This window comes from Myxine glutinosa, chromosome 5 (genome assembly GCF_964187855.1).
Source record: "Myxine glutinosa chromosome 5, kmMyxGlut1.1, whole genome shotgun sequence".
In the NCBI taxonomy this organism is placed as follows: Eukaryota; Metazoa; Chordata; class Myxini; order Myxiniformes; family Myxinidae; genus Myxine; species Myxine glutinosa.
In genome coordinates, this window is record NC_136265.1 from 128,430,328 (window position 1) to 128,447,440 (window position 17,113).

General features: G+C 49.8%; 1 protein-coding gene across 1 annotated transcript in view; it reads right to left on the reverse strand.

The window, feature by feature from the left end:
• RPL14 (ribosomal protein L14) overlaps window positions 1-17,113 on the reverse strand; it is a 31,024-nt gene that overhangs the window by 8,149 nt on the left and 5,762 nt on the right. The gene's annotated exons all lie outside the window — the stretch shown is intronic.

The following is a 17,113-nucleotide window of genomic DNA, read 5'->3' on the forward strand; positions in this document are numbered from 1 at the left end:
GATGAGGTTAGTGTTTTGGACCCAAAATTAGAGAAAAACAAAATTTGATGATTGGCAAGGGATTATAATAATAATAATAATAATTCATTTATTTTGTATAGCGCTTTTCCAGAAGCCCAAAGGCGCTTTGACAGAGTGGAAAACATAATGCATAACAATACATGAAAACAACAATTGCAAAAAGACAAGAATCAAGAAAACAAACAGCAGCGATATACGGCATATATATAAGACAAGAATCAAAAAGACAAGACAAGAATCAATAGGGAAATATTTAAAGCAAAAGGAGGGAGAAGGAGAAGAGATAGTCAGGGGTTAAATGCTGTGGGTTGAATGTTGAATGCAGCGTTGAACAGGTGGGTCTTTAGTGATGTTTTGAATGTGGTGAGTGAGGAGGAGTCTCTGATGGTGTGAGGTAGTGAGTTCCAGAGGGTGGGAGCAGCGATGGAGAAGGCCCTGTCCCCCCAGGATCTGAATTTGGTCCGGATGGAGGGGGTCAGGAGGTTGGTACCAGCAGAGCGGAGGTTGCGAGTGGGAGTGTGTCTGGAGAGGAGGTCAGCCAGGTAGGATGGGGCCAGGTTATGGAGGGCTTTGTATGTCAAGAGGAGGATTTTGTACTGGATTCTCTGGGGGATGGCGAGCCAGTGAAGCTTGTAAAGGACGGGGGTGATGTGGTCACGGGTCCGGGAATGAGTGAGTAGACGGGCAGCGGAGTTCTGAATGTATTGGAGTTTATTGGTGATTTTTGAGGGTGAACCATAGAGGAGGCTATTGCAGTAGTCCAGACGGGAGGTGATGAAGGCGTGGATGAGGGTTTCTGCAGCCGTGGAGGAGAGGGATGAGCGGAGACGGGCAATGTTTTTCAGGTGAAAGAAGGCTGACTTTGTGATCTGTTTAGTGTATTTGTCGAAGGAAAGGGTTTGGTCAAAGATGACGCCAAGATTCCGGATGTGAGGGGAGGTGGATACTGGGATACCGTCGATGTTGAGGGCAAAGTTATGGGTGGATTTTGTGAGCGTTTTTGGGCCAATGATGATTATTTCAGATTTATCACAGTTAAGCTTGAGGAAGTTGATTTGAAGCCAGGATTTTATTTCAGTGATGCAGTTTGTCAGGATAGAGTGGGTGTCGGTGGAGACGGACTTGGTGGAGATGAAAAGCTGGATGTCATCGGCGAAGCAGTGGAATTGGAGACCATGACGGCGGATTAAGTGACCGAGCGGGGACAGGTAAAGGATGAAGAGGAGGGGGCCAAGAACTGAACCTTGGGGGACACCTTGGGGGAGGGGAGCAGTGGGGGATTTGCAGTTATTGATGGAGATGAACTGGCATCTGTCAGAGAGGTATGATTTGATCCAAGAGAGGGCAGTGCCGGTGACGTTAAAGGTGGATTCAAGTCGGGTGAGGAGGATAGTGTGATCGATGGTGTCAAAGGCAGCGCTGAGGTCGAGGAGGACGAGAATGTTGAGGTTGCCAGCGTCAGAGGAGAGGAGAAGGTCGTTGGTGATTTTGAGGAGAGCAGTTTCAGTACTGTGGTTGGAGCGGAATCCGGATTGGAATGTTTCATACAAGTTATTGGCAGAGAGATGATGTTTGAGTTGAGTGGCTACAGCGCGTTCCAAAACTTTTGACAGAAAGGGTAGGTTGGAGATGGGTCTGAAGTTGTTTAGGGTGTCAGGGTTTAGACCAGGTTTTTTTAGAATGGGGGTAACAGCAGCAATTTTGAGGGAAGGTGGGACGATGCCTGTAGACAGGGAGGAGTTTATTGTTGCAATGATAAGTGGAGAGAGAGCAGGGAGGGAGGCTTTGACAAAGCTGGAGGGGATGGGGTCAAGAGTGCAGGTGGCAGTTTTCATTCCTATGAGGAGTTCAGAGAGGTCAGTAGGAGAGATTGGGGAGAACCGAGACAGGGGATGGCAGGACAAGGGGGGGCAGGTGGTTGGAGGGGGAGCGGGTGCGGCGGTGGTCAAGCTGTTGTAGATGTTGTCAATTTTGCGTTGGAAGAAAGAGAGGAAGGAGATGCAGTTGTCTACTGTGAATGACTGGGTGGTGGTATTCAGGGGGCGGAGGAGTTTGTTTATTGTCGAGAAGAGTGCTTTTGGGTTTCCGGAGCCAGAGTGGATAATTTGAGAGTAGTAGGCAGAGCGGGCGCGGGAGAGGGCATCTTTGTAGTGTTGTATGTGGTCCTTGTAGGCTTGGGAGTGAACTGTGAGACCCGTTTTATTGCGGAGTCTTTCAAGTTGGCGAGCACGAGTTTTCATCAGGTGGAGTTCAGGGGTAAACCAGGGAGCAGAATGGGTGAAAGAAACTGTTTTGGTTTTTACAGGCGCAAGCTGGTCAAGGCAGGAGGAGAGAGTGTGGTTGTAGTAGTCAGTGAGGTCGGAAGGGGTGTGGAGGTCAATGAAGGGAGAAGTGGACATTTTTTCAGAGAGGGTGGATGAGAATGAGGTAGGTGAAAGAGCGTTTAGCTTACGGAAGTTGATTGTGCGATAATGCCTTGGTGTTGGGGCGGGGATGTTGATGGTCAGAGTGATGGCTAAGTGGTCAGAGAGGGTGAGGTCGGAGCCATAGAGATGGTGCAAATTTAATCCAGTGGAGCAGACAAGGTCCAAAATGTGACCACGGATATGGGTAGGAAAGTCGACATGTTGAGTGAGGTTAAAGCAGGTGAGTAAATCAGTGAAGTCAGTGGTTATTGTGGAGTCAGTGGAGTCCATGTGGATATTGAAATCACCAAGGAGGAGGATTGAGGGGGAGAGGGAACATAGCTGGGTCAGAAAGTAGGAGAAGTCAGACAGGAATGATGGGTGTGGTTTGGGAGGGCGGTAGACGACAGCCATGACTGACTGCGTGTGACCAGAGAGTTTTAAAGCCAGGTGTTCAAATGATGGAGCAGATGAGATGGAGATGAGGTTGGTCTTGATGTCTTGACGGTGGATAACGGCAATTCCACCACCTCGGCCCTCCGAGCGTGGTTTATTGACGTAGGAATATCCATTGGGTGTGGTGAGGTTGAGTGTGTAGTAGTCCAGAGGTTGTTGCCAGGTTTCGGTGAGACAGAGAAAGTCCAGTTTGTTATCCAGGATGTATTCGTTCAGGATGAGGCATTTATTGTTGAGGGACCGGGTGTTGAACAGGGTGAGCTTGATGTTGTTTTGAACAGCAGGGATGAATTCAGGTGATTTAGCCAGGGTTCGTAGGCAAGAGGTGCGATCGTGTGGGTTGCTGTGACCAGGTGCGCTGGGACGAAGAGTGAGAGTGCGCTGAGCCGACCAGAGGACGGGGATGGAGTGACCTGATTGCAAATAAACAAACTTGCGACCGGAGCCACGGTGAATGTACCTGGGTCGTCGGAGGAGTCCATTTGATTTGATGGCAGAGATGCATGATGGGGTGGAGCGGGTATTGAGCAGAAGAAGCCTTGCGGCGGAGTACTTCAGAGCCATGCCAGGCAGGAGCGAAGGGACGAGTACGAGGCCAAGGTCGAGGAGGCAAAGCGGCAAACGCAGCGGCAAACGCAGCGGCAAACGCAGCGGCAAACGACTGCAGCCGCTAATCAAGACCACAGCGGCAAACAAGGCCACAAGGCCACCAAGACCACAAGGCCACCGGCAAACAAGGCCACGGCCACAAACAACGGGAGCGGGCCTTTCAATTCCGTATTCCGTACCATCAAAAGCAGATTCCGTTATCCAGCCGGAGAACACGCGGCACGTGCGGGTGTGAAAAGGCAGGACAGGTGTGAGATGTCAGGTCAGAAAAGTAGAAGCAGACCCTGTACATCCATCCAGTCGGAGAAGCGGCGAATATGCAACGCCAGCGTCCTCTCGCAACCGAACCCGGAAGTCGATGTCTAGAGATTCTTCTTCTTCCAAAAATAACTTCTGGCTTCCAGACCATACGAGCAATCAGGTTGAAGTTTTCAATTGGCAGTAGTGATTGGCAGATGATGGGCAGTGATTGGCAAATTTTTAATTTGTTGAAATTTGATGTGCAAAATTGGTAGTGAGAGACCCCCGATGTGGTGGGATGGCAAATCCACCATCCCTCACAGGTGTGGGGCAAAGGAGCAATAGTTTATGGGGTGTATGGCAGTGAAAACTAGCCCGGGTGGGTTAGGATATTGTGTGTAGGGATCTAGCAAAGATGACAGTAGGTAACGTTAAGTTTAGTTAGTGACTGATACCTGTAGTGGGGACGCAGGTAGATTAGTGTGGATGATAATGACGAGGGAGCGCAATAGTTTAAAGGGACGACTGGGAAGCGCAAGTTTCAGAAGGGAGTAGTTAGCTGAGATGATGCCGTGTGTGTGTGAGAATTGAACAGGTGTGATTGCACAGGTGTGCAACTGGACAGGTGTGTGGAGCAGTGTATGAGTAGTGAGTGTGGTAGATCAGCGCGAATGCGCTTGGGGAGAGAAGGGTGCAGGTGGCACCAGGTGTGAGAGCACAGGTGTGCAAGTACAGGTGTGTGGAGAGAGTTGGAGTAAGTGGTACGGAGTGGTGTGCATGGTGCGAAGGTGTGGATGGGGGAAGAGTGGACCCCTTTCACGAGTACCCGGGGCGGGTAGTGTAAGTGTTAGGTAGAGGGTATAGGTAAATTGTGGTTAGATATTGGCATCTGTGGTGCGGTTGCAGAATGGTGTTGTGGATGGGTGCATTAGTGTTGTGGAAATGGCTGGGCGTGTAGCCTGTTAGTGTGTGTAGTTGGTTGGGCACTCCACCACTGTGAGGATGTCGGCCAGGTGAGGCCGCAGGTGGGCTCTGGGAGCCGGTAGAGTTGTGGATGGGGCCCGAGGATCCGGAGGACGGACCCGGGTAGCCCAGTGCCAGAGAGGGCACCGAGTGGGGAGAGTGCCAGAGGGCCTTCCCCAGGTAGTTAGGTTAGGGTAAGGAGCAGGTAAGCTCGGAGGCAACTGCAGTGGTGGAGGTGTGCAGGTGGGTAGACCCACTGGGAGAGGTACACGCCGCAGCCCAGAAATTGTGCGAGGGCACCGGGAGATGAATCGGGGGAGTGAGACCCCAAATTGAAGAGCACCACAGTTTGGCCAATGGGAATTGGTTTTTAGAACCAATAGTGTAAGAGGGCCAATGGTTTGGCCGGAGAAAGACCCCGGGTAGTGTAAAGTTGTTAAAGTCATTTAGGAAATAGTTAGGATTGATGAACCTGTCGCACCATACGCAGCCACTTACCTGTGGTGATGATGATGACTCCACACCTGTGTTTTCTTTGTTTGTTGCAGGAAGTAAGAATTGTTGTGAGGATTTGTGAGACGCATCACGACGTGGATGAGACATTGGGGTGATTCCATCTCTCCCTCCCTAGGAGGGACTGATGATGAATTGGTAATGGCAAATTTTGATGTTGAGTTGAAAATGGCAAATTTTGATGAGAGTTGAAAATGGCAAATTTGATTGGTTAGGAGGGAGAGAAGACGAATTTGGTTTATGGGAGGAACGGGGAAGACAGTAGGGATGTTTGTTGATTTGTAAAGTAGATGTTTATGGGTAGTGTTGTGTTGTGTGGATACAGTAAGGGGTAAGGGAGGGGCCATGTAGGTTACCTGGTGGGGGGGGGGCGTACGATAGGAACGTACCTGTCTCACCTGGTTCCCATGTGCCCCCAGTGTGCATCACCTTACATTGCGTGCACTTTTGCGCCCTTACCACCTTACTCACTTGTTTCTTCTTTTGTCTCCCACCTCCGAGGATCTGGCTTTGGGGTAGAGAGAGAGGAAAGAGAGGTGCTGGCTGCGCAGTTGTGGGCCTGCACTTTCGCTGTTTGCTGCCGGGATCGATACACCATATGGACCGCAATGTTTGTGGCCACCCACAATGGACCGCAGTTCGTTTGCGGCCAAGCACCACCCGGGGATGGACCTATGGATCAACGTGGCACCTATGCCATACAGGTGAACCACTAATAGTTAACACCACCAAGTGCACCACAAGAAGAGCAAGAGACACCTGCAGGGTTAGGGGTTGTCGAATTTATTTTTATTCCAATGAACAATGGTGACTGCACCGATTGGTGGTGGGGTGGTGCTTTTGATGCTCGGGAAGGGTGCTCTGCACGTTATTAAAGGCCGTCGGCCACAGAGCACTCGTGGGTTGGTGTATCGATGTTGGCAAGCGCGCTCTCTCTATGCATAACATCTGCATGTGTTCCTCCAAAAACAGGTCCTGGATCGTAGTGTAAATAGCAGCGTAGTCGTGTAAATAATGCTCCCTACCGGCTGTATGTGTAGTTTGCGAATTCTTTCCGGATTCGGTTATCCTGTGGGTGTGTTTCTGTGAGGAGAAGGGTGCAACGTCGCAGGGGGACATATTTACTCATTTGTGAATATCTGTAAAACTGTCGCACTCAGGGTAGAGTTAATAGTAGAGGGAACTACATTGCGTGCCACACTAAAGTAGGTAAAAATTTATCGGGTCGGGACGCCCCGAGGGTAGAGAAGGGTGCAATGTTGCGAATATGGAATTTGGCCTCCATATCCGCTTGTAAATATTCCCCTATTTTCTCCAATACTCCCCAACTTTCCCCAATCCCCCATTCCCTAGTCCCATTGCATGTAAATAACAATCAGTAGAGCCGACCTTCCCCTTATTCCCCCATTAAATGTCGTGCCCAGGTCCACCGCACCACACGTAGCCAACTTTCGGACATCTTCCTAGTTATTCTTAATCTATGTCAGTTAAGGCCTCGTTTCCATTAATTATGACTCTTCGTTGCACCAGAATGTGATTATATGGCATCAGTAGTGAGTTTAGGACCTTTCCCATACCTCCTCCCATCTTCTTCCCCAAACAACAACAATAACAACAACTACAACAACAATTACAACTACAACTACGACTACAACAACAGAGGGGCGGGGAGTGTGCGTCCTCACACCGGCTCGGTTACCCGCCATGACCATACGCTCCACGGCGTTACCCCGAAGGGGCTGGCTGTCAGCTCCTCGTCAGGGGCGGAGCCAGTAACCCCCCCACGCACCCAATGAGAAGCAACGTGCCGATTCCATCTGGGGCGGAGCTAACGAGCCGAGGGCGTGTCACTCCCCGCCGGATATACGCGGCCCCGCGCCGGATGTGACGTCAGATGCGCCTCAGCTTGGAGAGAGAAGCCACCGCCACCCCCAGCGCGACGATACCTCCCCGCATCTTTGGACCGGACCGGACCGTACTGTACCCAGCCCCGAGCCCAGGAGGACCTGGAGCCATCGATACCCGCTTTCCTGTCATCAACCCCCGTGTGAGTCAGCCGTTGTCCCGTTTGTCTGTCGTCTGTCCGGGGTTAATATAAGAGTGTGTCTAAGTGCCTGTCTTTCTGTGATTGTACCTCTCGTCCTTGTAATCTAACCTTTCCGTACGAATATAATCTCCTCCGGAGGTCTTGAGAATTGAAACATTGGTGTCGTATTGTGTTATTGTAATCCAGCCGGGTGTCTTCTTTTTCTTATTGAGCCAGCATCGCGCGACTAGTCAACGTTCGGGCACAATCGGGTAACTTGTGCAGACGTGGTCATACCATAAAACCGCTCGGTAAATAACATCCAAGCCACGTCTGTAACAATATATATATATATATATATATATACAGTGAAACCTTGACTTACGAGTGCACCAACTTACGAGTTTTCCGAGATACGAGCCGTCGCTCGGGTGGTTTATTGCTTTGAGATGCGAGCCGAGATCTGAGTTACGAGCTTACGCCACCCGCCACCAAGTGGGTTCCGGTCACGTGGTTATCTTGCCGTGCAAGCATCTCTGCCGTATATAGCTGCTGCTTTGTTTTCGCATTTTGGTTATTTTGGAAAATTTCTTAGTTTTAACCATGGGTCCTAAGAAATTGAGTGCCAAGGGCAGTACTGAGAAGAAGAAAAGGATGATGTGCTTGGATATAAAACACGTAATCGTCGAAAAACATGAGCAAGGTGTGCGTGTTGTCGACTTGGCGAGGCAGTACGATCGTAGTACTTCTACGATATGTACGATTTTGAAGCAGAAGGAGTCGATAAAGGCTATAACGCCAGCCAAGGGCGCTAAGATTATTTCAAAGCTCCAGACCTCTGTCCATGAAGAGATGGAGAAGTTGTTGTTTGTGTGGTTGACAGTGTCAGTAAATACAGTGAGGAGTGTGAGTAAATACACTTAATAAAACCAGTTTATTTCTTTACATTCTCTTTTATTATGTACAGTATATACGAGGTCGTGCTTGTTTATACATTATTTGTTATTTATAAAGTACATTTTTCTTATTTAAAAACACGTAACAAAAAAAATTGGTGGTTTTTGGGGGGCTGGAACGGATTAATAGCATTTCAATTCATTTTAATGGGGAAATTTAATTTGAGAAACGAGCAAATTGAGTTACGAGCTCGGTCACAGAACGAATTAAACTCGTAAGTCAAGGTTTACACATATATATATATATATCTTACTATAATTCCTGGCGTTGGCTTAGCGGCTAGGGTGCCAGCTTAGGATCCTAGGATCCTGGGTTCGAATCCTGGTCGATCACTGAATTAATGCCAGGGGGGTTGACTCAGCCTGTCATCCTTCCGAGGTCGGCTAATTGAGTACCAGTTCACTGGTAATTCCCCGTTTGTCGTAAAAGGCGACAAAACAGGGTTGGTGGCAGGAAGGGCATCCGGCCGTAAAACATTGCTTCAAAAAGGGGACCGAAAAACAACAACAACCACGGCGCCCGAAAAAGGCCAAACCCCGCTTGCGGGGAAAAATGGCCTCTAAAGGTGGTTTTATAATTCACCAAATGTCTGTCCGTCTGTTCCCAGATACCGCAAAAACGGCTGAACCGATCGCAACAAAATTTTGAGTGGGTAATCCTGGGACCCTCTGGAGTAAAATAGGCTATGTTGTTTTTTCCAATTTTTCAATTTTCCAAACACGATGGAATAATATTTACCGATATGAACAGTGATGTGGCTTTTAGTGAAATTCTACAAATACCGTTTAGATTTTGATGATTTGCGTGTGATATGATTTAACGGATGTTTATATAAATCGTTTAAAATAAAAAAAAGCCTTCAATTTCTGATATTTTGCCTTTTCATTTGGGCCTCCCAATTGAAGCCGCACCCGTAGGGGCGGGTACCATTGTAAGTATTTAAAATGTGGCATTCTGACTGGTGGGTCTAGAAAAGAAGATTTTTGAATGAGTTTACCAAAATGCCATTTTGACCTACTTAGTCACATGAGTGGAACAAACCTTGCAAACCCCGTTGCCAGTTAGGAGCGAGACCTTGCTGCCAAATTTCATCGGTCCAGTGGTTTGGCCGGAGAAGTCGAAATATGAGACAGACAGAGCACGATGACAACACCTTATCTGAAATTCCAATAACAGGTAAGCTAAAAGGGACAAGGCATTGCTTTTAACGAGGTTTTATCAGTGCACATTTGAACACAATGAAGGTCCTACTATTTCAAGCCTTTGTGTCCTAAAAACAAACTTCTTGGTAACTTGGAAGATTTGTCCTTTCACCTCTGCCCCCTCCCCCAATTCCCCAGCCCTGCCCCCCATGATCGTGGACTCAATCCGACACCTCCAGGTGAGCTGCAGGAGGACACACCATTTAAATGCCCGAGTAAAGAAAGCATAAAGTTCCCATCCCAAGAAGGCCTTTGGACAATAGTGTCTAATGTTTCACATCCTTCATCCAAATGAGTGCCAAACCATTTCATTCCACAAGCAGTTGGACTTGGGAATGATTAACCACCCACTCAAATCCACTCCCTCAGTTTTTCCTTCGAACTACACCATCCAACTGCAAGACTCAGATTAACAGATTTTAATCTTTCACGATGAAACCCAATCCCCCTCCTCCATTGCGCTCCTCCTTTCCTGTGTAAATCACAAACTTGTTCATGGTGCCAGCACTAGCTTGTCTGCTCTTCACGAAGGACGCCGTGGAATCTTTAATGCCCACCGACTCATACCGGCAGATGGAACACCAGTTTAACGTCCACCCGATGCGAGGGACGGCATACACATTGATGAATCACCCTGCCTGTCAATCGGGATGACAGTTTATATAGCTGGACCCGAATTTGTTCATACCAAACTTGTTCAGTTCATCTTACCTTCAATCACAAGGCTCAACTTCGTTGTGTATCTGAACACAGCTTTCACTGACAACTTGAAAGCAATTTTCGAAAGATAAAGGAAACCAAAATAAAGTAGTTTGGGGTTTATAAACTTTATCCACCACCTCTCCATTAAAAGTCGCGCAACAAAACAAAACACAATTATGCATCTTAGTGGGGCGGCTTAGCCCAAATATTCAAAAGAATTGTACATTTTGTGAAACAAGCACCAAATTTGGCACAAATGTACATTAATATTGTTGCGAATATGGAATTTGACCTCCATATCCGCTTGTAAATATTCCCCTATCTTCTCCGATACTCCCCAACTCTCCCCTTACCCCATTCCCTAGTCCCATTGTCTGTAAACAACACCCATTAGAGCCGATCTTCCCCTTCATTCCCCCATTAAATGTCGTGCCCAGGTCCCCCGCACCACACGTAGACAATTATAGGACATCTTGCTAGTTATTCTTAATCTATGTCAGTTAAGGACTTGTTTCCATTAATTATGACTCTTCGTTGCACCAGAATGTGATGATATGGCACCAGTAGGAGTTTAGGACCTTCCCATACCTCCCCGCATCTCTTCCCATCATCTCAAGCTCCAACAACAACCACAACAACAGCGGCTTTGCGTCCTCACTCCGGCTCGGTTGGCCGCCATTGAACATGTGCTCGACGGGGTTACCCAGAAGGGGGCTCCCTGTCGGCCCCTCGTCAAGGGCGGAGCCGGTAACCCCCGCACCCAATGAGAAGCCATGGGCCGATGCCATATGGGGCGGAGCTAACGAGCGAGGGCGTGACTCCCCGCCGGATATACGCGGCCCCGCGCCGGACGTGACGCAAGATGCGCCCCGAGCTTGGAAGGAAAAGACGCCACCCTCCCGAGCGCTGAGCGACCTCCCCAGCTTGAGACCAAAGTCGCGACCCACAAGCGCTGTGATACCTTCACGCATCTCTGGACACCACCGTACGTGATCCTGCCCTGAGCACAGGTGCACCTGGAGCGATCGCTACCCGCTTTCCTGGCCATCAAACCCCGTGTGAGTGAGCCTTGTCCCGCGTTTACCTGTCGTCTGTCCGGGGATAATATAAGTGTGTTTAAGTGCCCACCTTCCTATGTTTCCCTCTTGTCCCTGTAATCTAAACCTTCCGCAATTGTAATAACAACCTTTGAGAACCGTATCCCTGGTGTCGTATTGTGTGATTGTAATCCAGCCGGGTGTCTTCTTTTTCTTATTGAGCCAGCATAGCGCGATTAGTCAACCCCGGGTGCAATCGGGGTAACTTGTACGGATACGGCGGCCATCCCGCTCGGCCCACCATACCATCAAAGTCGTATCTGTAACAATTGGTGTCGAGGAGTGGAATTCGAACCCGGGACTAAATTAGTTAGGCCCAAATTTTGGGAGGGAAAATCGATTCGGAGCGCGTTTCCCGCGCGAAATTATAACGGCGAAATTTCAATTTGTTTTACGAAAATAAAAAAAATAAAAACCGAGTTTTGAAAGTCGCGCTATGGCGGATCAAGACGGCTGGGGTCCGGTAAAGGAGAGTGAGGTAGGGTCGATCCAGGACCAAATTGAGGGACAAGAGGAGAGCGAAGCAGTGAGGGCGGCAGGTTCGCAAAATAGCGCCGTCACGCACGAAGTAGCGGGCGCGCAAAAAGGCGCCTCGCACGAGCGTGCGGTAGCCGAGCCGGCTGTATCAGCGGGCTTTAACATGCAGCCGATTGACATGCAGGCCCTCATTGCGCAGTTACAGGCAGCTGTACAGATGAGTATGGGGAGCCAAATTGAGCGATTGGGTGAGCGGTTGGGGAACCGGATGGATGCTCAGGGTGAGCGATTGGAGGGCCAAATGGGGGTAATGAGGGACGAAGCGAGGGGTACCGGTGAGAAGTTAGACAATAATTTTGAGGAGTTAGACAAGAAAATTGGGAAGTTAGACAATAATTTTGAGGAGTTAGACAAGAAAATTGGGAAGTTAGACAATAATTTTGAGGGGTTAGACAACGGGATAAAAGAAGTGAAAAATGGGTTAGAGGGGTTAGAAAACAGTATGGAAGGCAAATTGAGGGACATGAGGGACCAAGCGGAAAGGGAAGTTAAACAAATGGAGCAGCAGATAGAGGGGGTCAGAATGGGGGTAGAAACCAAACTGGATGCTCACAGGGAGGAAATGGAGCAGATGAGGGTGGCATCTGGGCAGGAGATGCAAGTGATGGGAGAGGAGATCAGAAGAGGAGTGAGTGAGGAGGTCGGAGGAGTGCGCGAGGAGGTGAGGCACTGTAAGGAGCGCATGGAGAAAGAGGTGAGAAAGGGGACTGTAAAATTGCAAGGTGGCATAGAGGACCTGACGCAGGAGGTGGAGCAGCTGACGGTGGGACAAACGGAGTTAGTGGAGCAGGTTCAAAGGAACACTGCGGTATTAGGAGGTTTAAAAGCGACACAAAACGACATAAAAAACGACTTGATAGCGACGAAGAGGGAATGTCAGATGGTACGTGAGGGACTGACAACGAGGTTGGACGAAGTGATAGAGGTTATGGAGACGAAGGACCGGCAGGTGAGGACGCACATGGAAACGGTCAAGGTAGCCTTGGAGGACGAGCTTGAGGAGACGTACCGGGGAATAAAAGAGGTGAAGCACAAATTAGAAGAAGTGGAAGAAGGGATGAGTGAAATTAAGAAGCGACGGAGAGGGGATAAGAAGGAGATAAAGGAGGAGATAAAAGAATTGGTCCAAAGTCTGTGTTTGGATCGTGATGATGTGCTCATTAACCGGATGAGGGATTCGCAGGTGATGGAGGAGAAGCGAAGAGGAAGAGGACCCGGTGTAAGTGGTGACCAATATGGTCGTGCGTATGATGCGCCAGGGGATTTAATAAGCTTGGGGGTCGAGATAGACCCGGGTGTTCGTGAGAGGCCGTTGGTGAAGTGTGCGACAGGTCTGGTGTGCGAAAGAGGAGGTGTGCGAGAAAGTCCGACTCTGGGGTGTGTGAGGAAAAAGTGCGTGCCAGGGAGTGAGTGTGCTGGCGAGAGTGAGTCGGTCGTAGCGCGTGTGCGAGGGGGCACATGGAAGCGCGGTGTGGTGAGTGTTACAGAGGATGTGACGGGAGAGTGTGCGCGAGAAAGGTGTGTGACGGACAGGTGCATGAGGAAAGAGTGTGCTGTCAAGAGAAAGGGTGAGTGCGCTGTCAGGAATGGAGGTGAAAGTAGTGAGAGTGACAAGGAGCGTGAGTTAGTTGTGACAGGTGAGCGAGGATGTACACCTGGGATGGAAGGATGCACACCTGGAATGGTAGAGCGTGAGTGGGAATGCACGCTGGAGTTGGTGGGGAGGCACATGGTTGGGTGTGCGAATGAGAGCACACCTGTGATTGTCACAGAGGAGGTGACCGAGGAGGGGGCGCGAAGAGGTGTATTGGTGAGGTGTGCGAGCGACGAATGTGTGCCAAAGTGTTCGGTGGTCAGGTGTGTGACCAAGGCTGTGAGTGGAATGAGTGTACCTGGGTGTGTAAGGAAAGGTACGAGGAGCATGGGCACGGCTGGATGTGTGAGCAAGGAACGGGCTGCGGGGTGTAAGCGTCCAGGTGAAGCATCGACGTTACACAGGTTAGAGGTTAGGTCGACTTTTAGCCGAAGCGGGCCCTCGGTGCGTGCCGGGCTTCGCGTGCCGCGAGAACCAGCGGGGATCCGAGCCACGGCGGGTTCAAAAGGACCGCCGTGCGCGATCCGTGCTGGGCCTCGCTTTGAACGTCCATGCTCCACTAGGCGGAGCGGGCGGCCCGATAGAAAGAGTCGTCATGGCGACCACTTTTTGTTGAGGAATTCCGGCAGGTCGAGATCGGGACATTGGATGGCTCCACGCCGAGGTGATGCGTGGGATCTCGGCACGGGTAAACCCCCGTCCCTGCACCGAGTGCCGGACGCATCCAGCCGCTGGCACAAAACAACCAGCATCCATTGCTTGGCTTTACGAAGCCGGGCTTTGGACAGGAATTGGCGCACCGAGAGGCAGTAGTGAGTAGACTGGGTGATGAGGTTAGTGTTTTGGACCCAAAATTAGAAAAAAAACAAAATTTGATGATTGGCAAAGGATTGGCAGTAGTGATTGGCAGATGATGGGCAGTGATTGGCCAAATTTTTGATTTGTTGAAATTTGATGTGCAAAATTGGTAGTGAGAGACCCCCGATGTGGTGGGATGGCAAATCCACCATCCCTCACAGGTGGGGCAAATGCGCAATAGCTTATGGGGTGTATGGCAGTGAAAACTAGCCCGGGTGGGTTAGGATATTGTGTGTAGGGATCTAGCGAAGATGACAGTAGGTGACGTTAAGTTTAGTTAGTGACTGATACCTGTAGTAGGGACGCAGGTAGATTAGTGTGGATGATAATGACGTGGGAGCGCAATAGTTTAAAGGGACGACTGGGAAGCGCAAGTTTCAGAAGGGAGTAGTTAGCTGAGATGATGCCGTGTGTGTGAGGATTGAACAGGTGTGATTGCACAGGTGTGCAACTGGACAGGTGTGTGGAGCAGTGTATGAGTAGTGAGTGTTGTGGATCAGCGCGAATGCGCTTGGGGAGAGAAGGGTGCAGGTGGCACCAGGTGTGAGAGCACAGGTGTGCAGGTACAGGTGTGTGGAGAGAGTTGGAGTGAGTGGTACGGAGTGGTGTGCATGGTGCGAAGGTGTGGATGGGGGAAGAGTGGACCCCTTTCACGAGCACCCGGGGCGGGTAGTGTAAGTGTTAGGTAGAGGGTGCAGGTAAATTGTGGTTGGATATTGGCATTTGTGGTGCGGTTGCAGAATGGTGTTGTGAATGGGTGCATTAGTGTTGTGGAAATGGCTGGGCGTGTAGCCTGTTAGTGTGTGTAGTTGGTTGGGCACTCCACCACTGTGAGGATGTCGGCCAGGTGAGGCCGCAGGTGGGCTCTGGGAGCCGGTAGTTGTGAGTGGGTGCCTGAGGATCCCGGGTGTGGATCGGGCAGCCCAGTGCCAGAGAGGGCACGGAGTGGGGAGAGAGCCAGAGGGCCTTCCCCTGGTAGTTAGGTTAGGGTAAGGAGCAGGTAAGCTCGGAGGCAACTGCAGTGGTGGAGGTGTGCAGGTGGGTAGACCCACTGGGAGAGGTACACGCCGCAGCCCAGAAATTGTGCGAGGGCACCGGGAGATGAATCGGGGGAGTGAGACCCCAAATTGAAGAGCACCACAGTTTGGCCAATGGGAATTGGTTTTTAGAACCCATAGTGTAAGAGGGCCAATGGTTTGGCCGGAGAGAGACCCCGGGTAGTGTAAAGTTGTTAAAGTCATTTAGGAGATAGTTAGGATTGATGAACCTGTCGCACCATACGCAGCCACTTACCTGTGGTGATGATGATGACTCCACACCTGTGTTTTCTTTGTTTTGTGCAGGAAATGAGAATTGCTGTTGGATTTGTGAGACGCATCACGACGTGGATGAGACATTGGGGTGATTCCATCTCTCCCTCCCTAGGAGGGACTGATGATGAATTGGTGATGGCAAATTTTGATGTTGAGTTGGAGATGGCAAATTTTGATGAGAGTTGAAAATGGCAAATTTGATTGGTTAGGAGGGAGAGAAGACGAATTTGGTATATGGGAGGAACGGGGAAGACAGTAGGGATGTTTGTTGATTTGTAAAGTAGATGTTTATGGGTAGTGTTGTGTTGTGTGGATACAGTAAGGGGTAAGGGAGGGGCCATGTAGGTTACCTGGTGGGGGGGGGGGCGTACGATAGGAACGTACCTGTCTCACCTGGTTCCCATGTGCCCCCAGTGTGCATTACCTTATATTGCGTGCACTTTTGCGCCCTTACCACCTTACTCACTTGTTTCTTCTTTTGTCTCCCACCTCCGAGGATCTGGCTTTGGGGTAGAGAGAGAGGAGAGAGAGGTGCTGGCTACGCAGTTGTGGGCCTGCACTTTCGCTGCTTGTTGCCTGGATCGATACACCATATGGACCGCAATGTTGGTGGCCACCCACAATGGACCGTAGTTCTTTTGCGGCCAAGCACCACCCGGGGATGGACCTATGGGTCAACGGGGCACCTATGCCATACAGGTGAACCACTAATAATTAACACCAAGTGCACCACAAGAAGAGCAAGAGACACCTGCAGGGTTAGGGGTTGTCGAATTTATTTTTATTTCATTGAACAATGGTGACTGCACCGATTGGTGGTGGGGTGGTGCTGTTGATGCTCGGAAAGGGTGCTCTGCACGTTATTAAAGGCCGTCGGCCACAGAGCACTCGTGGGTTGGTGTATCGATGTTGGCAAGCGCGCTCTCTCTATGCATAACATCTGCATGTGTTCCTCCAAAGACAGGTCCTGGATCGTAGTGTAAATATCAGCGTAGTCTTGTAAATAATGCTCCCTACCGGCTGTATGTTTAGTTTGAGGATTCTTTCCGGATTCGGTTATCCTGTGGGTGTGTTTCTGAGAGGAGAAGGGTGCAACGTCGCAGGGGGACATATTTACTCATTTGTGAATATCTATAAAACTGTCGCACTCAGGGTAGAGTTAATAGTAGAGGGAACTACATTGCGTGCCACACTAAAGTAGGTAAAAATTTATCGGGTCGGGACGCCCCGAGGGTAGAGAAGGGTGCAATGTTGCGAATATGGAATTTGACCTCCATATCCGCTTGTAAATATTCCCCTATCTTCTCCGATACTCCCCAACTCTCCCCTTACCCCATTCCCTAGTCCCATTGTCTGTAAACAACACCCATTAGAGCCGATCTTCCCCTTCATTCCCCCATTAAATGTCGTGCCCAGGTCCCCCGCACCACACGTAGACAATTATAGGACATCTTGCTAGTTATTCTTAATCTATGTCAGTTAAGGACTTGTTTCCATTAATTATGACTCTTCGTTGCACCAGAATGTGATGATATGGCACCAGTAGGAGTTTAGGACCTTCCCATACCTCCCCGCATCTCTTCCCATCATCTCAAGCTCCAACAACAACCACAACAACAG